Below are 22107 nucleotides of genomic sequence, written 5' to 3'. Positions count from 1 at the left end.
TCTCAAGTCTTTGGGAAAGACATTCCTGTTTACTTTAGTATGCATACACACATGTCATATCTGCCTTGTTCCGAAAGAATTGAAGGTGGCACTTCTCTGCAGTTTTTATGGTCTGAGTAAGACTTCCTTATAAATAAATAACACCGGCCAGTTCTAGGCTGAAATGAATCTGGCTTTCAAATGGTGTGTACTTACTCCAACAATGCTGCCATTGTACCTCAAGGTCTTGTTAACACCTTTAGGGTTTGAATACATTTACTGCTTGTAAATTTTTATCCTTTGATGTTAGAATCAATTTTTGGCATTGGCCAAAAGTCATCGAGTGCCAAGTCTGGTGAATAACATGGATGGGCTGTCTAGGTTGTTAGAGCTTTTGGTTTATTGTTTTTGACTCATGGTCTATGAGCCAGAACGTTTACAGGATGATGAAACTAGTTTCTGAGCCACAGTTAACTCCTTATTACATGCAGCCAGCTTGAACAATGGGTCCAATTGACTCTTGGTCTCTATGGGACGCCTCCTATGCGAGCAGTGCCATTGAGATCAAATAAACAAGTTAACTTTGTCCTCACTTGTGATTTTGATATGCATGTTTTCTTGGGTTTGGACTGCAGCAAAGTTTTCCATTGCACATTTCATGTTTTCAGGTCATAATGAAAACTTTTATCATTAGCACTAATAATTTTCTCAGAATGTTACTTTTTTAGTTGTTCATGAAAGATCCAGAACAGAAAACTGGTTCTGACTGCTCTTTGTTACTTATTGAAAATGTTGGAAACAATCTTGACCAACTTTCCATATATTTATTTGCCACCCCCGACCCCCTCCCACTCCTGCCAACTTTTCTTCTGTTCTGATTTTCCTGCATAATCATTAAATTGGATGAATCAAATTATTACTTCTACAGCACTTTATAGATGAGGAGACAGACTTATGGAAAATGAAACATACTTAATTTGAGGTATCAGATTCCTCATTTTGGGATCAGTCAAAATTCAAATACCAATTTTCTGACTCTAAATTTGAGGATATTTTCAATACATAATGCTGTCATGAAGGAATCATTCATAATTTCTTTACTTTTCTTACAGTAATATGAAATTTCTTATAGTAATGTTTTACATGAAAAAGTTAGAACACATTCCTCTTGTGCCTGTTTTTTTGTTTCCATAAATCATTCTTGAAAATTAACATATATTTTTTTCTTTTTTCTTTTTTTTTTTTTTTTAAAGATTTTATTGGGGAAGAGGAACAGGACTTCATTGGGAACAGTGTGTACTTCCAGGAATTTTTTTCCAAGTCAAGTTGTTGTCTTTTCAGTCTTAGTTGTGGAAGGCGCAGCTCAGTTCCAGGTCCAGTTGCCTGTTGCTAGTGGTAGGGGGCACAGCCCGCCATCCCTTGCGGGAGTTGAACCTGCAACCTTGTGGTGCTCCAATCAACTGAGCCATCCAGGAGCTCAGCAGCAGCTCAGCTCAAGGTGCCGTGTTCAATCTTAGTTGTAGGGGGCACTACCCACCATCCCTTGCGGGACTTGAGGAATCGAACTGGCAACGTTGTGGTTGAGAGCCCACTGGCCCATGTGGGAATCGAACCAGCAGCCTTCGGAGTTAGTAGCACAGAACTCCAATTGCCTGAGCCACCGGGCTGGCCCAAAAATTATATTTTAAAGTTACATTTGTGTATGTGTTGAAACTGTGTATCCTACTCATGATGTAAGATACGTAGCTGGTCTTATTTTACTATAAGATTTATTTTACTATAATATGATATAATGTAATAAATATAATACCGGATCTTGTATTAATTTTTGCTCCAAAAGATACATTAGAGCTGATTGTCCAGCTAGGTCAGCTCAAATCTTACCACCTCCAGCTCTTCACAAACATAGAGGATTCTCCCAGTACACTTTTCTTCTACACTGATGGACAGTTTCAGAGTGTTGTGGGGTAGGTATCCCTCTTATAACTCTAGAGCAGGGGTGTCAAAAGTTTTCAATGTTTTTTACCAAGGGCCATATACGGTAAAATACACAAACAGCTGGGCCACTCACTCCAGGTGAAGTATGTGTTGCCTCAACTGGTTTATTTAACTAAACTAAATATATTTTTGGAATTTGCCGTGGGCCAATTAACAGTGGATTGCGGACCGCAGTTGGCCCGCGGGCTGCAGTTTTGACACCCCTGCTCTAGAGCAAACAAATTGTACTGTGAGGAGCTCCAGGAATTGTCAGAACTTGTGGGAAAGGGGGCTGGTCTAAGCCAGGAGTTTCCTGTGGCCAGCCCATCCTTGCTAGTTGGTAGGCAAGAGTTTCGTAACAGCTCCAAGTTTTTATCAGCAAGTCTCACAATAATCTGTGTACCACACAAAGTCTTAAAAGCTCTGTGGAAAGAAATATTTATATGAAGGATTGCATGGTGGACATCCAGTCTATCCATCGTGTCATATTCTAAAATTTATGATTCTATTAAGCTAAGCCATTTTGGTGACTCACATTCCTGGAAGGCATTGTATCAAAATAGGTTATGCTTCTTGTGGGATGAAGGGACCATTATATCTCTCCTGGCCATGGTATAACATACCAAAAGGTTAATATTTATAATTTTGTAGAGTTCCTTTTTAAGGTAATCAAAATGTACTAGAAATAGATATATTAGCTGCAGTGTTCTTTCAGGTTCTGATTTTTTTTGGGTAGGCCTTAAAAAATGAGAAGAGAAAGGGTAATATCAGAAAGAAACATTAAGATTTAGTTAAATAGAAAGAAATTATAGAATATCATAACACCAAATCTCAGATTTTAAAGGTCAGAAAACAGGATTTATCAAGTTTCAGCATCTTTCCCGAAGTTTACAAAACTAACAAGGGTTTGGGATTGAACCCAGGTCTTAATTATTCTAAGTCCAGTGCTTCTTGCAATATCTCACATTTTCCTTGAAATTTTTAGCATTATGGAGATAATGTTGAGTGAAGATGCTTGACATTTAGGTTTTGGAGGAAGGAATAAGAGAGCCAGAGGAGAAGGGTGTGCTACGTAGGACGCTATAGGGAAGAATGATCCCTGAGAAGTACCTGTTAATTTGGTAATCTTGATAGCGACTTTTATCATGCACCTGCTGTAGCAGTGGCATTGTGCTTTATTTAGTTGTTAGGAGCGAGGAGGACCTGCCACCAGGGGCTTGTGGCCAGTGTGGGAGAGAAGGAAAGTTGAATCTTTGCGAACATCAAGTGATAGGATGAGATGACTTCTGAGGTCTCCTCCTACTCTAGGAATCTGTAACTCTTAGCAAGCTGGGACGACTCCCCCAGGGTACAAACTGTCGTTGTGTGTTTTGGGGTGTGGGGCAGGTAGGGTAAGTGAGGTTTTCTTCAAAGTTAGGGGTATAATAGAGCAAAGTGTTAGTGTACGTTGCGTAATACACAAAAATTAACTCAAAATGGATTATAGACTTAAATGGAAAACTACAAACTACTAGAAGAAAACGTAGGAGAAAGTCGCTGTGACTTGAGTTAGGCAAAGATTTCTTAAATAAGATACCAAAAGCATTAAAAAGAAGATAAATTGAACTTCCATCAAAGTCTTCTCTGAAAGACACTCTTTTTTTTTTAATTTATTTTTAAATTTATTAGTTTCAGGTGTACAAGACAAGGTAATACTTAGACGTTCATCATTTATATCCCTCACACTGTGAACCCCCCTCCCTGAAAGACACTCTTAAGGTAACAAAAAGAGAAGCTGCAAACTGGTAAACATTTGCAAATCACATTATTTGAAAAAGGACTTTTATCCAGAATATATAAAGAACTCTGCAAACTCAATAAGAAAAAACATCAATTAAAAACAGGTAAAAGCACTAATTTCACTAAAGAAGATGTATAGATGGCAAAGAAGCACAAAAAAGATGGTCCATTTTATGACTCATGAGGTACTTCTAATCATGCGGTACTTCTGTACACTTTTTAGAATAGTTAAAAAGAAACTGACTCTGCCATGTGCTGCCTGGTGAGGACCCGGAGCCGCTGGAGCCGTCACACATTGTACCATCTGACGCGCTCCTGGGCTTTACCCAAGTGAAATGAAAACTTACGCTCATACCAAACCTTTGCTTTCATAGCAGCTTTTTTATTTAACCCTTGCCAAAAATGGGAACCATTTACATTTCTCTCAACTGGTGATGCATCCATACTGAACAATAGGAATAAGTGAACTGATATGAATCTAGAACGCATTATGCTACGTGAAAGAAATCAGACTGGAAAGCACACAGACTGTACAATTGCATTTGAAAAAGCAGAGGTAAGATTACAGGGACAGAAGACAGATCAGGAGCTGGGGTGCGACAAGGGCTGGTTGTAGAGTGGCCTGGGGGGGTTGTTTTGGGCCTCGGAACTCTTCTGTATCTTGTTTGGGGATGTTTGTTTCTCACAGACTCCTGACAGAATTGAACATTAAAGGGTGAATTTTAGAGTATCCTGTTTCCCCGAAAATAAGACCCAACTGGACAATCCGCTCCAGTGCATCCTTTGGAGCAAAAATTAATCTAAGACCCGGTCTTACATTAGATAAGACCTAGTCATATAGTAAAATAAGACCGGGTCTTAGATTAACTTTTGCTCCAAAAAACACATTAGAGCGGATTGTCCGGCTAGGTCTTGTTTTTGGGGAAACACGGTATGTAAATTATACTTTAATTAAAAATGAAAACAAAACAAAAGTAACTGATATAGATGGATTTAGCGAAGGTTTTGTTGACTGTTAAAACTTTGTCGGTTTGGGGAAGCAGTTTGCCAGAATGTGATCACTTCTGAAGGCCTTTCAGGTGATTATAGCGTGGACCTCCGTGCCCTCAGTGTTTTCTAGAATGCACAGCCACGGGCTGCTGGCTGGAGGCTGTAGGATGAGATGGTCCCTACATCAGGGAAAGCCAGTGTGTTTTGAAAAATTTGTAAAAGTTGAATAAGACATTCTGTACAGTTTATGACAAAGGGAAATGTGGCAAACATGTCCAGCAGTTGTGTACTCTGGTTTTTGGAGCACAGGTTTACAAGACTTCGTTATGTTAGTATGTTACTACTGAACTCCATAAAACTATCTGTGATTAGCAATTGGTTTGCTATTTCTGACAGTCCACTTGTTACTTTTTTTCTAAAATGAAGTTAGTTTCTTTCATTTTGACAGTTTTATCGCACCCCTGAGTTATTGTTACTGAATATTCTCCAGAGTCTTGTCCAGTGCTGTTCACTATGTGTTCTTCATCTCTGCCGGTTTAAAATTAGTTTATGACACTTGAGCTCACCATGAATGTTACTGTGAACCCACTATAAATACTATGAGAAGCCAGGTTGCCTGGTTTGTCCTCTAGCTCTACCATTTCCAAGCTGTGTGACGTGGCGCACAGTTATTTAACTTCTCTGTGCCTCTGTTTCCTAATCAAAAAACAAGGCCTGGTAATTACCATACTGACTTCCTGGAGCGTCTTAGATTCATTGAGCTCGTAAATGGAAAGCCCCCACAACAGGTGGCAGCACACAGTGAGCTCAAAATCGGTGTGAGCTGCTAGTGTTGTCATTCTGAGTCAGGGAATAGTCTTGTGAGCCTTCCTGAAGTATTTAAATGTGAGAATGTTTGTGAATGTCTACTATTTGTCCTTTGACTTTTTGAGACTAGATTTTTTTTTTTTTAGTTCTTGTAAAGTGAGTGGATTTACATCATATTTTTTTCCTCATTTCCCTGTAATTCCTCTCTTGTACTTCATTGTATATTTGTTTTTTTAGTAAATATTCTTGATACGTTTGGAATCCCTCTTCTAAAGACTCTTAAACTAATTGAAAAGAATTTGTTACAGCCTAACCTCTTTTATGTTCAGAGGTGCAAAACTGTTTCATTGCCTTAAGAAATGAGACACAACTAAATGTATCTCTTAAGTTAGAAGCCAGGGAATAGGGTTATAAATTGAGATTTGGAAACCTTGGCAAATTCAGAGGACTGAATGCTGTAAATCAAAAGAACATCAAACTGTGTACTATGTGTTACTTTTGTGTCTTTTTAAAATTGTGTCTGTTATAGAGAGAAGTGCTCTCAGCACAAAGCTGATTGTGTTTGTCAGTATTTTGAAGATGCTTGTTATAAAAGCACTTGTGGAATGGTTTGTGGAAATGGCTGTTGAGGTTTCACAGAGTATTCTAGTCATCTTCAGATCCATTCTTTAGTAGGAAAAAATAAGATTCGTCTTTTAAGCTTGATGGTAGCAAACCAATTTACTTGACTTTTCTCCTTGGGAGTTAAATTGGGTAGTGTTCATTATAGGTACTTAAAAAAACAAAACCGGGAGCTGGTTTGCTAGTAGTGTTTATTTATCTTTACTGAGATTTGAGGTAAGTTTTTGCAGTCTCTTACTACCTGCGTAAGGCTCCTTCACTTCGGAACCTGAACCCTAACTCCCTGTTTTCCCTTCTTAGTCTCTGGTAACCTCTGTTTTGTTTCCTATTAACTTGCTTGTTTTAGGTACTTCATGTAAGTAGAATTATACAATACTTATTCTTTTATGTTTGGCTTATTTTGCTTACTATGTTTTCAAGGTTCATCCATGTCGCAGCATGAATCAGAATGTCATTTTTTTTTAATCAGCTGAATAGTATTTTTTTAAAAAAATTTTTTTTGGGGAATATTGTGGAACAGTGTGTTTTTCCAGGACCCATCAGCTCCAAGTCAAGTCGTTGTTTTCAGTCTAGTTGTAGAGGGCACAGCTCACTGGCCCATGTGGGAATTAAACCGGCGACCTTGGTGTTATGAGCACTGCACTCTAACCATTGAGCCAACCGGCTGCCCCTGAATAGTATTCTAGAAATGTAATAATATAGTAATATATTTAACTCAGTATATCAAAATAACATCAAGATATAATCTGTATTTTTGTACTAGCCACATCTCAGTTTGGAGTAGCCACATCTCGTGCGCAGTAGCTACGGAAACGTGGTTAGTGGTACTGTATTGGACAGTGCAGGTCCACAGTTAGGGAGGATTATTTCAGATGATTAACAGCATAAACTTTCTTTAAAAGAAAAGTAGTATTTGCTAAAAGACAGTATTAGAGAAGATTATAGTCACCAGCCGTAGAAAAAAATGGATTTAAAAAAATGACAAAGATCTTGACATTGCTTTTCCCATGTTTCAAACTTGACAAGGGACAGGAGCCTTCAGAGGAAGAAGTATTTCTCTATGAATTTCTCTTCACCAGAACCTGATGAGAAGACTATAGGAACTTTTGGTAGCATTTTTAAATTTGAATCACACTGCCCCAAATACAGTGCTGGAACATAGTAGGTAATCAACATTTTGAATGGAAAAATTTGAATAATGAGTAGAACTGGAACAGAAATTTGCAGTGGGTTCCATGGGGCTTGATGAAAAACTCTTGCCCAAATTGGAATTTTTCCTTTCTGTTCACATTGTTCGAACTTTGGGGATTGTGTCTGATTTCTGTCAGGCACTCTGCTGACTCCGCCAGCTGTCAGGAACTAGGAGCACAGGGGTGGGGTGTAGACTGGAAGTGCCCGCTGGCAGCCCTTTGGGATGTGGCTGTTTTGTGGCCCATCACCTGAAGGGGTTGGGTTAGCTGTGCATCTGGCCCCAATGCCAGTCCACGGTGGTCCAGCCTCTGGGGGAGGGTGTAGTGTGGCTAGAAAAGGTGAACTGGAACAATGCAATCCCTGCCTCAGGGATTTGGATTTCCGAAACTGCTGACAGGTAGGTCAGTGTGGTAGGGTCGTTGTCTCATTGTTGGTAATATCAGCATTGCCTTTAGATCTGGGGCCAAGTTCTGTGTCTTCCAGTTAATTTCTGGGTGACGTCAGAAATGTTACCTGACTTTTTAGGCTTTCCCCTCCTTTACTAATCTATAAAATGAAATGATATTTGTATCTGCCTCATAATGTTTCTATGAAAGTAAAGGTATGTAACCCTTGCCAAATTCAAGAGTTATCATTGTCATAATACGAATACAAGGGTTATCGTTGCCACTATAACATAGAGAAGCTTGGCGTCCATTTATATTCCATGAGCAAGCTGCAGTTATAAAGCTAATCACTTGGGAAAGAATGAAGCTGGTGAAAGGACTGTGGCAATGGGACCCTCAAAAGAGAGAGGTGCTAGAACTCTATGAGCCTTGATGTAGGACTCATAAACATTGAAGTGTTAGAGATAGTTTAAGGAAAACTTTATGTGCAGTGTGGGAAACTACCTACTTGTAGTTTGTTTTTTCAGCAGGTTAGAATGAGCCAGTTAGAAGTGCACACATACAGTGACACGTGGCTAACTAAGGGACAAATCAGAAAAGCAAGCAAAAAGCACTGTCCTAATCTGGAGCCGTTAGTCCAGAAACAGACCTTGCACTACCTACCATTCAAGGCTCTGAGACTATCAGAGTAATGCCTGTAATGAAATGCTTTGTATGAGGCAGCCGAGAAACTGTATGCTTAGGTTACTTTTTAACCAAATACGATTGTTTTCTTTCAGAATGGCTTAAATGAGTTAAATAGGTAATCTCTCCACTATTATGAACATAGCTATCCCGAATCACTCATTCCTTGAATCCCTGGTAGCTGAGGTTTACCTGTATTTCAGAGTTGAGAAAATAAGGAAATAAGGAAGTGACCCTGTTGTGTGCTGTGAGAGCACTGGAAAACTAGGAGGTAACTAGGCAAGTATTTTAGCATAGTGTTCCACTTTTGCCCTGGCATCTCTTTTAGTTATTCTTTTGGTTTAAAACATCTTAAAATTATGAAATCTTTCACACATATAGTACGTGAAATAACGAATGTAAGTTTAAAGAGTAATAAAATGGGCACCTGAATACATATTCTTTAACTCCAGAAATAGAATGGTAATCAGTACAAATTAACATCCCTCATCCTCCCCCCTCCCCCACCACTTTCTTGTAGTCTCCCTCCAAATTTCAGACAGGCTTTATTTAGAAAAAGAGAAGTTGGGTACTTCAGATGAGTTAAAATACATTGGCTAGTATATTTCAGTATAAATTGAGGAAACTGTGTTATTAAAATAAATAATGATATGAAAGGAAGGAAGTTTTTTGGTTTTTTTGGTTTTTGTTTTAAAAGCAGGATTAGAATTTCTGAAAACTCTTGAGTTCTTGAGCCATTGCTTACCTCTTTATTGTTGTGTGTGTGTGTGTTTTCTTTCTTTTTTTTTTTAAAAAAAGATTTTATTGGGGAAGGGGAACAGGACTTTATTGGGGAACAGTGTGTACTTCCAGGACTTTTTTCCAAGTCAAGTTGTTGTCCTTTCAATCTTAGTTGTGGAGGGCGCAGCACAGCTCCAGGTCCAGTTGCCATTTTTTTTAGTTGCAGGGGGCACAGCCCACCATCCCTTGTGGGAGTCGATCTGGAGTCGATCCGGCAACCTTGGGGTTGAGAGGACACGCTCCAACCACCTGAGCCATCCGGGAGCTCAGCGGCAGCTCAGCTCAAGGTGCCGTGTTCAATCTTGTTTGCAGTGGGCAGAGCCCACCATCCCTTGCAGGACTCGAGGAGTCGAACCGGCAACCTTGTAGTTGAGAGCCCACTGGCCCATGTGGGAATCGAACCGGCGGCCTAAGGAGCTCCAACCGCCTGAGCCACCGGGCCGGCCCCTGTGTTTGTTTGTTTGTTTGTTTGTTTTTTGGTGAAAGTGTTTCTTGCAATGTAATTGCCCTGGCATTTGACTCCAAGTGTCTTAAGAACATTCCTTTCTAATCTGCATGATCCAACAAAAGACCCCTAATATTCATATGGCTCTACTTACAAAATGTAGTTTTCATCTTAAACTCTAGAGGATTCTGTGTTTTCTACAGCAGCCGCCTCTTTCATAAGCATACTCCATCCATTAGTTAAGACTTGATCATTTGGGGGCTGCTAAATTAATACCTATATTTTTAAGTAGTTTTTTTAAGTTCACCAATTTATTTAAGCAATTTTGTTTTTAGAGTCTGTTTATGATGGAATTAGAAGGGACAGATGGAATTTAGTTTTAAATGTCATTTGTACAACCTCCATGAAACTCCTTTTCTTATGATAGAACAGCGTCAGGAGAATTTAGCTGTTCTTTTTTTTTTTCTCTTCAGTATCACACTCTCAGAATTCCAACAGAACATTGCTTTGACCTTGATTAAACTGTGAATTTTATTTGAAAGTGAAAATTGGCATTTTGGAGGCTATTTATAATGGTGTGATGGCAGTCTTTTCTCAGAGTGTCCATTTGAAAGCTACGTAACCACAAAAGGAATTTATTTTAAGTGGAGTGTCCTTTGGCAACACTTTAAGAAAATTATTTTTAATTACACAATACCTATACAAAAATTTAAGTTTAGATAAAGGTAAAATCCCCCCGATCACCATTCTTCATTCTACATCCCATCTTCAGAAGAAGACCGTTTTCCAGTCATTTTGGAATATATCCTTTTACAATTTTATTTTTGATTTACCTATGTATGTACGTATACGCATGTATCTATGAAAAGATATATAACACAAATAGTATATTTGTGTGTATTATGCAAACTGGAGTTTTCTCTTAGTTGTAAAGATTGTTCAAAACATGTAGAACTATCTCGTTCTTTTAAAATGCTGTGTATTATGAATGTACCGTAGTTGATTTAACAATCGGGTTGTTATCCATTATTTTTGGTTGCATACAACGTTATGATGTGCACTTTTGTGTGATTCTCCCAGGACACATGGGAATGTTATTTTTAGCCTACGTTTGGAAGAAGTGGAATTGCTGGATTATGACTGTCTCACATTCCCTATTGAAGTCAATAAATAGAGTATTGTTTGACATGATTGGAAATGTCCCTGGAAATCCATTGTCCCTGGAAATGAATTGTGCATTTGTAATACTGTCATTTTAGTTGTATAGGGAATACATGGGCCAAGTGTAAAACTAGTGATTCTCAACACTAGCTTATACATCAGAATTATGTCTAGGACATTTTAGGCATCATAACCCTGAGAGAGTGATTTAGTAAGTCTGCCAATGTCAGTACAAATGGCCTTTGGCATGAAGGCAAAAATTAAATATAAGAGGTACATCCTGAGACTTTTTTAGAATGTCCAAATTAGCCAGTACTGGTCAGGTAACTAACTTACCCCATAAAATGTAGTCAGATATAGCAGAGTAATTTCATTTTCTCTAGACACTTAATGTAAGTTAATGACTTTTTATCTCCCCAACCACTTAGCACAGTGTATAGGTGTAATAAATGATTGTTTTAAGGTGGACTGAGAAGACGTGATTATTTTTAGGAGGAGGGGACAGCAAGGTTATAAACATGAAGTCTGAATAGGACTGAATTTTTGGGATTGTGTTATTGCTTTCATAAATATTAATATAAATGAGTGTTTAAGCTTTTTTATTATGGAAAAACTTGTGGATATTCTAAATCAGACACACATAGAGTATAGTGGTTGAGGGCCCAGACTCTATACATATGCCCTGTGGGTTCAGATTCCCCCTCTAACCTCGCTCTAACTAGCTCTATGAACTGTGGCAAGTTCCTTAGTCCTTCTGTACCTCAGTTTTCCTATCTGTAAAAAGGGGATAGTGATAGTGTTTATCTTACAGGGACATGGGAGTATTAAGAGAGTTATATGTAAAGCAAATAGAAGAGTGCCTAACACATTGTAATTGGTATTAAATGTTAGCTGTTATTATTGTTGTTGCTATTTATTACAAATATAGTTATTATTCCTAATGTCTCAATCTTCGGGCATTGTTTCATGCTTAAAATGTTGTTCTAAGTGACCAGAAACCAACAACTCAATACATGGCTAACAATAATAAGGATGAAGAAGGTGTACTCTGGAATATTGATTCAAGGTCATTTTGATAAAACAAAGCTAAGGTATATTTGTGTGTGTCCTTGATACATTTAAGGTATGTTGATTTTTGCACATTAACATGGAGAACTGACTGACTCTGGATGGTGAACACACAATGGGATTTATTTATTTAGATGATGTAATACAAAATTGTACACTTGAAATCTATGTAATTTCACTAACAATTGTCACCCCAACAAATAAATAAATAAATAAATAAATAAATAAATAAATAAATGCAAATAAAAAAACAAGAAAAACCATGGAGAACTAGTTCAGATTTCATGTTCATGTAATTTCTAGGAAATCTCACAGACAGCAAGACAAGAATATAGTAGCTTCAGTCTGGTTTGCTAGTGTTTGTGGAGCTTTATAATGCTTTGTAATGGAACAAAGCCTTGGAAGTAAACTTTACTGTTGCTTGCTGCTGTTAAAGTTTGTTACAGAAATAAGGGATGACTGATGGCTTGAGGTGAAAATTTTAGGGTTTACAAGTGAGAGAAGTGATAATTGGCAAAGTTCTGGAGGGGTGCTATGTGGGCGTACAGACACAAAATGAATTGTGGGAAATTGACGAGCCTTATAAATAGCTCCATGAAGTTTAATATTTTCTCTATTAGATTTTAAAAACTTGCCTTTAAATTGCATTCACCTGCTGAATCTCTTACTTTAGTTTTGGTTGTGTAGTTGGTTCTATTTCTACCCTATGTAAAAAGAAGGACTCTGTGTTTGGAGTATAAGATGCTCTAGGAACAGCTCCTGCCAATATCTGTGCTCCAGTTTCTGCCAGTACCTACTACACTACGTCACCAAAACAACTTGGAATGGTCCACATCGTAGGGTTCTTTGTAGCTTTGCTCGTGCTGTTTCCTGTTTGGAGTGAGCTTTTCCTCACCTGTCAGGGTAACCCTCATAACCAAGCCCAGATGGCTTCTCAGACCATTCCGGTTTCCTAGGCAGACTGAGCACTTCTTCCTTGTGGGCTCTACAGCACAGCTGTGCAGCTGCACTTTGGAAGCTAGTCTACCTGGGTTCTGATCCTGGCTCATCACATCATTGAAATAAAATTCACATAAGTCACCTTTCAAAAACCATTACGACTCGGTGGCTTTTAGCATGTTGATAATGTTGTAAAAACATTGCTATTATCTAATTCCTGAACGTTTTCATTATACTAAAAGGAAACCGATGTGTCTTAGTGGACTCTTCCCGTTCCCCCTCCTCTCAGTCCCTAGATCTAATTTCTGTCTATTTTTCCTTGTTTCTGGACTTTTCATATAAATAGAATCGTGCAATGTATGTTTTGTGTCTGGCTTGTTTCCCTCTCCATAATGCAAGGTTCACCTGTGTGGCAAGCATATATATATCAGTACCCCATTGCTTTTATATGTGTGGATGGATATACCGCATTTTGTTTATGTGTTCATCAGTGTATGGACATATTGGTTGTTTTCCACTGTTTGGTTATTATGAGTAATCCTGTTATAAACATTTGTGTACAGGTTTTTGTGTGAATGATATGATCATGTTTTTTATTCTCTTGGGTGTATAGGAGTGGAATTGTTGGCTCATATGGTAACTTTTTTTTGTTTTTAATTGGGGAATATTGGGGAACATCCGCTCTAAGTCGTTGTCCTTCAGTCTAGTTGTGGAGGGTGCAGCTCAGCTCCAAGTTGAGTTGCCATTTTCAATCTTTAGTTGCAGGGGGCGTAGCCCACCATCCCAAGCGGGAATTGAACCGGCAACCTTGTAGTTGAGAGCTCGCGCTCTAACCCACTGAGCCATCCAGCCGCACCTGGTAACTCTATAGTTAACTTTTTGAAGAGCTGCCAGATAGTTTTCCCAAGTAGTGGTACCATTTGACATGCCCACCAGCAGTGCACGAAGGTTCCAAATTCTCCGTATCCTCGACAACACTTGTTAGTGTATTTTTGGTTATAGCCATCTTGGTGTAGGTATAAAGTGGTATTTCATTGTTGTATTGATTTGTGTTTCCCTAATGACAAATAATGTTGAGTGTCTTTTCATGTGTTTATCAGCCAGCCATTTGTATTTCTTTTTTGGAGAGATGTCTGTTTAAATTCTTTGCCCATTGTTTAATTAGGACGTTGGGTTTCTTAATTTTTGAGTTTTAAGAGTTCTTTATATATTCTGGATGTTAGTTTTTTAAATTAGGTACCTGATTTGCAAATATTTTCTCCCATTCTGCGAATTATCTATTTTTCTCGATAGTATCCTTTGATGCACAATTTTTTAAAATTTTTATGATGTTCAGTTTATCCATTCTTTTGTTCCTTGTCCTTTTGGTGTCATATTTAAGAAACTCTGGCCTAATCCAAAATCATGAAGATTTATACCCATATTTCCCTTTACTGGTTTTATAGTTTTAGCCTTTATATTTAGGTCTTTGATCCATTTTGAGTTAATTTTTGTATGGCATGGGGCAGGAGTCCAGCTTTATTGTTTTGCACGTGGATATCCAGTTATTAGCATGATCTTTTGAAGTGACTGTCTCTTTCCCACTGAATGGCTTTGGCATTCTTGTCGAAAATTAGTTGACTGCCATGTGAGGGTTTATGTCTGGATTCTAATTCAATAAATTTATTCCTAAGTATTTTCTTCTTTTTGATGCTAGTGTAAATGGAATCGTTTAACTCTGGAATCTTGAACAAATTTCTTAAATTTTCCAAGCTTCAGTTTCCACATATGTAAAATGGACATTATATTAAGTACCTATTTTCTCCAATTGTGAGGATTAAATGAATTCATTCATTTAAAGAGCCCAAATAAGCCTGTGGTCCAAGCTAAATGTTAAGTATTGCACTGTGGCGTACATATTTTTGTGATATCCTTTTCACCTGTTCACCTAATTTAATAACTCTTGGTACTGAGGGAACGTAGAAAGGTGGAAAATTGGACTATATCACATCGATTTCATTCTTCAGTTTGAAAGTTAATACGGATCGGGAGTTAGGGACACGGATACCTCCTTATACCCACACATTTTGATATGGATTGTTTTTTCATACACGAAATAAGCCTTGCACAATAATTTTGTCATCTCTTTACATAGTAAAGTTTCTTTTTAAGATGGTTGAGTGATAGCCTTGGCTTGCTAAAGGAGTTGGAAAGCAGTCATTCATCGCCTTGGTGAATGAATGGTATATGCTGAAATTATAAATACAATTAAAATATCTTACTTTATGAAATTGTAAGTGTCCATATTAGAGAACCAAGTAGTTTCAGTTGTATATTAATATTTAGTATGAATAATTGCCCTTAAGTTAGATTTATAAAAATACTTCCTTTTTCTGAGTTATTCTGTGATGTATTTTCTAAATTCACATTGTTTTAGAAAAATGTGCAAGTGATATTTTGTAAGTGTAAGAAAGAGAAAGCTTTAAAACTTGGCTTCATGAGGAACCGAGCATTGGATCTCACCCTGAGTGTAAGAGCTCAGTTATCTAAGAACTTGTGTTACTTCTGTCTCCCCAACAGAATGAGGGTAAGAGCGCTGTTATTCTGGTAGCGGCTGGATTAACTATTCATGACACTCTGCTGTGGTGAGAAACCTGTACACAGTTTTCAGGGATTCATTTCATTACATCTCATTGCTAATAGAGGGGAATGATGGATGGGTGAGGCTAATAAATTAGAAATTTATTTAAACATTCATATTTTCATACTTTATTGCATTTTTGTATTTTGTTGTTCCTGAAAAATTTCAATACCAAAATAACAAAACAATGGTAACAAATTGTGATGAACTGAAACATTTTAACATGCTCCATATGGTAGTAGGATGGGTGATCTAGGTTTTTGGTCCCAAGCAGTGGTTTCTTCTTTCCTCTGTCTTCTTGCTTCCTGGCTTCCAGGGGCTGGGTGATAGGATTCCGGTTTGAGGGGATTGACCTGCTTTTCTTGCTAGAACTTGGGAATCAATAACAAATCATTCTTTTGAAATTAGTATTTCTTTGGGGTTATAAATTGCATTCAGAATAATAATTTAAAAGGTGACAGAAGGAAAAACATTTCCTCTAGTAAATGAAGTTTCTGGTAAGTGGCAGTAGCAGCTACCTTGAAAGTTCTAGACCAGGAACCTAAACAGCCCGAGATCTCTTCCTTCTGCTCCTTCAACCCTGGCCTTCCCACCCCTGCCCCAGTGTAGTTTGGGGTGACCACATTGTAGTAGGCTGGCAGACATAAGTAATCCTGTTTTGGAATTGCACAGCAGGATGAAATTTGATACTGGAAAAAGACTACTTTTAAGGAAGGGTGGTGAAGTTGGGATTTTATCTTGAAAAATAAAATTAGATTCTGAAAGCAAGCTTACATGTTATTTAACAAAAGTTAAGATGTAATTGAAAAATATGTAATGGGTTTTAGAATGAACAAGGAATGTATCAAGTATTGATTGTTTTTGGCATATATTGGCATAAGTTTTATATAATAACATGATTGGATAGCTTTTAAATTATAATACATTTTTCCAGACTATTTAAGAGTACTACTTTTTTTTTATCCCTGTTAGTCTTTGATAATCAAATATTCTTGAGACACAGCATATTATTGTCCTTGTTGATTTTTCTCATCAGTTACTAATCTTCCTAACTCCTTCTATATCCTGATTTGTCAGTGTGTTTACCTGGAAGTCTGACGTTAGTATCTTCCATCAATTTTGTAAGTATTGCATCTTTTGTTGCAGATTTTCAGTTTTCACTTTGCTCAGGATTTGCATTTGAGTTGTTGGACTGTGTGCCCATCATCAGTGAGACTGACAGAGAAGGTGTTTGAGTGGGGACAAAGACTGGTGATAATCACTTGTTTGAATGGTTAGTTCACTAATGATTACTTTTACTTGCACAACTTTTGCTTTTCTGTGTATTGCCATAATAGAGAAAACTTGAATAATGAATGCTGAGGTAACAAGGACTCCTTTTTAGGCTAGACTGATCTTCAGGGTGTTGGTCAGTCAGTCACTGACCTTCCGAGACGTCTCAGAGAGCTTGCCCCTCATGAAGGGTCTCTTAAGTGTCAGTCTCTGGAATTTGAGTCAGGGCCTCAATAATGCTTGGTCCCAGGTGGCAATCTCAGAGACGGACACCTGAGCCAGACCAGTGTCTACAGGCTCTCGTTTGCGTTCCAATGGAAGTCCCTTAAAGATACTCCTAGGCTTAAATTGAAGACACAAGAGCGAAGGCCCTAAGCTTGCATCCTGAGACAGCAGAACCTGAAACACGAAATAGAGAGCAGCAGTTAATTGGTGGTGAGAGGAGAAATGGAATTAGGGGCAGAGAGGTGTCGATCTGCCGGAATGGTGAGTGTGAAGGTGGAGAGCAGTGCCTCTGTGCACTTGGTTCCAGGGCTGCCCTTCCTTCAGAACAAGATTCTGGTGCTGAGGCCTGCCGAAGCATCTTCCTGTTCTTGCAGTAATATCCTATCAGCCGAGGGAATCTGAGCGCATACCTGTTTCTTGCCGGGGGTGCCAAAAAATGTGTACAAGTGGATACTTTGGTCAGTGTTGCTTAAGCAGTCATTCGCCGTAATCAGAAGTGTCTGGATGCTGATGGTAACCACTTTGAGCACCTCTTGTAATTACAGAAGTCAAACGTGACTTCTATTCATCATTTGTTATCAGTGTATATTGAGTATTACAAGTTTAACAGGTTTTTCTTTTCTTAAAATGTATATACATTTTTTGGGCACCCTCCATATATGAGGCAGTAATTTTAAAAATGTTCTCCTTATATATACCCAAAATAAAAATCAGATATGTGGATAATCATGTAATGAATTTGGCAAATGAAAGGAAGTTTGGTAAATCTATCGGAATAATATCCCATGGAAAACAGATGTAGGTATGAGAATTTAGGTATTAGGTTGATGCAAAAGTAATTGCGGTTTAAAAAGTTAAAAATAATTGCAAGAACCGCAGTTACTTTTACACCAACCTAATAGAGCTATCGGTGCAATTATTATCTAAGTCCATATCATAAAGCAAGGATCTGTCTGAGCTCGTGCTTGGTATTTAGTGATCTAAAGGACAATGGGGAATGTCATCTCCACGACATCCCTGCGTTAGTCTCCAACTGCGATTACACTTAGAGTTCTAGGTGGGTTCAGGGCGGCCCAGTTTCTCTCCTAGGATATCTGAGTCTGAGGCAGCTTTTTTGTTGGACTTAGTTTTGGTAGAGTTACTGGTAACTGCTATTCCTGGGCAGGTCAGGGTTCTTAGGGATTGGCTCAGCTCTGGACTTACAGCCCTAAGCGTTCACAGGAGTCTTCAAACTTTTTGAGTGGAAAGTGAACTATTAAAGATAGTAGGCTGTTCCCGAAGAGTCAAACTACTCATGTTTACAAGGAATTTGAGCATCTTTTAAAGTGTGAGTATAATGTGAATAAAAGGGTATTATGAAGGTCTTTAGGCTGGGTAGAAAAGAATGGGGAAAATCCGAGTGAACTGGTTTTTCTTTTTTGTTGTGTAAGGTGATGAATAAGAAGAGTAGGATGTCACAGACCAACCAATTATTTAAATTTAAGAAAGCCACTAGCAGTGGTGATGCCCATGGTTGGAGGTGCGAGAAAATCGCATTTAAGAAGCTGATTTAAAAAAAAAAAAAAAAAAAAGCTGATTTAAAAGAAGGCTGAAATGTTCTGCTTGGGTTGCTCGGTCCTTGGAAACTTAGTTATAGGTCTCAGAGACAGCAATCTTTTAGAGAAGTAAGTTATTGCCACCAGTTTACCTTTTTTTCCCTTCAAATTTCTTCTTTATAAATTCATGTGGTTAGGCTAGGTGGTGATATTTGCGTACCTTCTAGCTCTACCGTTGTTTGAATCTCTGATTAATTGTATCTGGAAACGTATATTTAAGGAAACTAACTTAGCTGGATTGTAACTTTAACACTAGACTAGAATAGGCTAAAATGACGATGAAAGTATCAACAAATAAGTGCCAATTGAAGTGCAAGTTCAGTTCCCTACGCTTAAGGAAGCTGTGGCCGCAATGGGGGATCAGACAAGCAAGACACATATTTTAGTAATTCTGTAATGCCAGTGTATGTGATACACAGAGGGGTAGAGGACGCGAACTGTATTCTGTCTGTGAAGCTGTCAGGGAGGAGGTAATGATTGGGCTGTGATTAGAAAAGTGAGCTGGGTGTGCAAGGGAAACAAACTGGATAGTGGCATTCCAGGCAGAGCACATTGTGTAAAAAGAGACTTGGTGTCAAATATTTGGTGATGGAAGGAGAACTGACTCTGGGTGGTGAACACATAATTTGATATATAGGTGATGTATTACAGAATTGTACACCTGAAGCCTATGTAATTTTACTAATCATTGTCACCCAATAAATTTTAATTAAAAAAAAAGGGAGAAAGCAAGGTGTGTTTGGGGAATCACAGAGTAGATAGAGCTCAGCATTTCCAGAGCATAACATATAATACACAGGAGAATGATGGTAATGATATCCCAAATGAGATAAGGGTACTTGTGTAGGGTCCCTCAAAAAGTCTGCCTTGGAACCCAATGGTGCTTCTGTTTACTGAGATAAAGACTATAAAAGGAGACATTAGATTGAAAAGTTAGTTTTAGATGAGGTTAGTTTTAGACATTGCGTTCAAGGCATATAGGGACCATTTAGGTGAAAATGTCTAATAGGGGTTGAAGGATATATAGTTCTGGGTTGCAGAGGAGAGTATTGTGCTAGAAAATTCAAATTTGGTCATCATTAATGCCCTTGTGGTTCTGAATGTCCAGGGTATAGATAGAAGAGTCAATGAATGCAAAGAGGGTCATGCAAGTATCATCAGCCTTTCCAGGCCTGGGTGACAAAAGATGATCCCACAAAGAACCCAGAGTTAGGAAGAGAATACTAAAAACACAAAAACATTAAAAAAACCCCACAAAACTTATGTTGCTTTATAGTGTTATTTAGAAATTAAAACAAAATTATGACTAAAAAAATTAACCATAAATTTAAATATGCTTATTCTAACTACAAAGGTACCGCTTGCTTATTTTCTTTGTGAAATAAGTGTGTGTGTGTGTGTGTTTAAACTCATTGTCTGGAATGCATAAATGGAAACAGTGGATGGTGGAATAAGTATATATTTAAAAGGTTGGTAAATACTTTGCTTCGGAAGAACCAAAGAGTGGTGAAGAGAGCAATTCAGAATTATGGGGGTAGGGTGGTGTATAAGATTTAAAAATGTGACCTGTAAAAGCATACCGGACCTCTTCAATTAATTCATAGACCAAAATAAAGTGTAGAAGAGTCCAGGGTTTTACAAGCAAAATAAAGTTATGAAGTGTATTAGAGGAAAACAGGCTGATGATTTATAATTTTTTTGGTGTGGGAAAGTCTCAGTTTAACAGGAAAAGATTGGTGGACTTATCTGCAGAAAAATAAAGTATAGGATTCTGGATACTGTGAATAAAATAGAAAAACAACCAACTAATTTTGGGGAGATATGTGCCGTGTGTGGCAGAGAGCATCCTACGTGTGGTCACGGGAGTACATGGCTCCCTTGACGGAGGTTCAGGAGGCTGAGGAGGCCACGGGTTTTCAGAAGTCCTGTCAGCACGAACACCAGCGCCCCCAGGAATGGCGGCTGTCGTGGGGGAGTGAAACTCAGTACCATGGCTTCTGGAGTTCTAAGTGACTGTGGGGAGTAATCAGACCCAGTGACGGGATTGATAAGGTATTGATAAGATAGTGGCCTAGATGGAATGAATACTCGGACCTCAAAGGAAACAGTATTAACATAGTATTTGTGAACATTCCTGAACCTTTCAGTCCTTTTGGAGCTCGAAACACATCTGAAGGTTTGAAGAAAATGTTGGAAACTTTTCATGTATTATTTGAAACCATTTGGTTGGGAGCTCTTTCAGTGACCAGCCAGAAAATGGTTTAGAGCTTTAACTTTTCTTTCTGATGTTTATAAGATTGGTATAAACTTCAGTAGAGCTGTGCAGTTTAATCTTGGGGTCGCTCAGCTTAAGTGCACAGATTTTATATAGATACACCGAAGTGTGAATTTTTTGTCTTTTTTGAATGAAAAATTGCCACGATGAAAATGGATTCACATGTAGCCTCGTTTCTGAAGGCTGATTAACTGGGAATCATTCTCTAGATGGGGAGACTGAGGTGCAGATTAAATTCCCACACGTACCGGTGGTGACAGGAAGGTGGGGGTTGAGGTGAGTGGTGAGAGGGAAGGTGGATTAAAACTGGACCAGATGTAATGCACTTTATTAACTCATTCAGCACGCGTTAGTTTAGGATTACTGTCCTTTGTGAACCAGAGAAGGTTATGTGCCAAGCGCAACACTCCGTGACTTTCATGGATTATTTCACTAAATCCTCAGAACAGCCCCTCACATAGGAATTATTATCCCCATTTTATAGGAGAGGAGGTAGAGGTTTACACAGCTGAAGTAATTTCCCCAAGGTCATATGGCTATTAAAAATGAAGCAGGAGCCTGCTTTCAAATCTAAGGCTACTTGGCGGCAGAGCCTGAGTTCTTAAACACTGGGCTCTTCTTAAACGGGCGGGAGGGGCATTTCTGAGCCTTCACTATGGCACCAGGTGGATTACAGGGTCTGTAATCCATGTAAGAATCCTCAAGGTAAGTTTCATTATCATCATCTCAATTTAACCACAGTGCTGTGTGCTGTCTCCAGTGGTTAGGTAGTTTGGCTACAGCCTATGGTAGATTCTCTTTTCTCATTAGATGTTCATGCCAGTTTTATAATGCCCGTTGGACGAAGTTGTAATCTTAAGCAATTTGGAAAAACCCTTATTTTACATGAAGACGATATTCCTGTGTAGGTACATTGTATTTTATGCAACTAATTTTTATTCCTTTTTCCTTTATATCTTTTCATATTCCTTTGGTTTCTATTGTCAAGATTTGTAAAAATTAAATTTTGTTTTACCCTTTAAAAAACCCCCTAAACTATTAAAGTCTACTTTGAAATCCTAGTGGCACTGTGTTTTATTTTTGGTATGTGAACTTTTAATCACTAACAGGAAAACACATTTACGAGACGGGAAACAGCTTTACATGTGAAATAGTCTCGGTAATAATAATACCATGTCAGTTTTATTCATGTGAAATTATGTGCTTTAGGTTAATCGCTAGTATTTTAAAGGAAATGTGTTAGATTTTTTTCCTTCTCTTCCCCCCCTCCCTCTTATTGTTACCTCTTCTTCCTCGTTTTGCTAAATCAGTAG

At 38.2% G+C, this 22107-nt stretch overlaps 1 protein-coding gene across 18 annotated transcripts in view; it reads left to right on the top strand.

The window, feature by feature from the left end:
• SRPK2 (SRSF protein kinase 2) overlaps positions 1–22107 on the top strand; it is a 214460-nt gene that overhangs the window by 62820 nt on the left and 129533 nt on the right. The gene's annotated exons all lie outside the window — the stretch shown is intronic.

Source organism: Rhinolophus hipposideros (genome assembly GCF_964194185.1).
Source record: "Rhinolophus hipposideros genome assembly, chromosome: 18".
Lineage (NCBI taxonomy): Eukaryota > Metazoa > Chordata > Mammalia > Chiroptera > Rhinolophidae > Rhinolophus > Rhinolophus hipposideros.
This window is presented reverse-complemented; position numbering and strand designations above follow the sequence as displayed.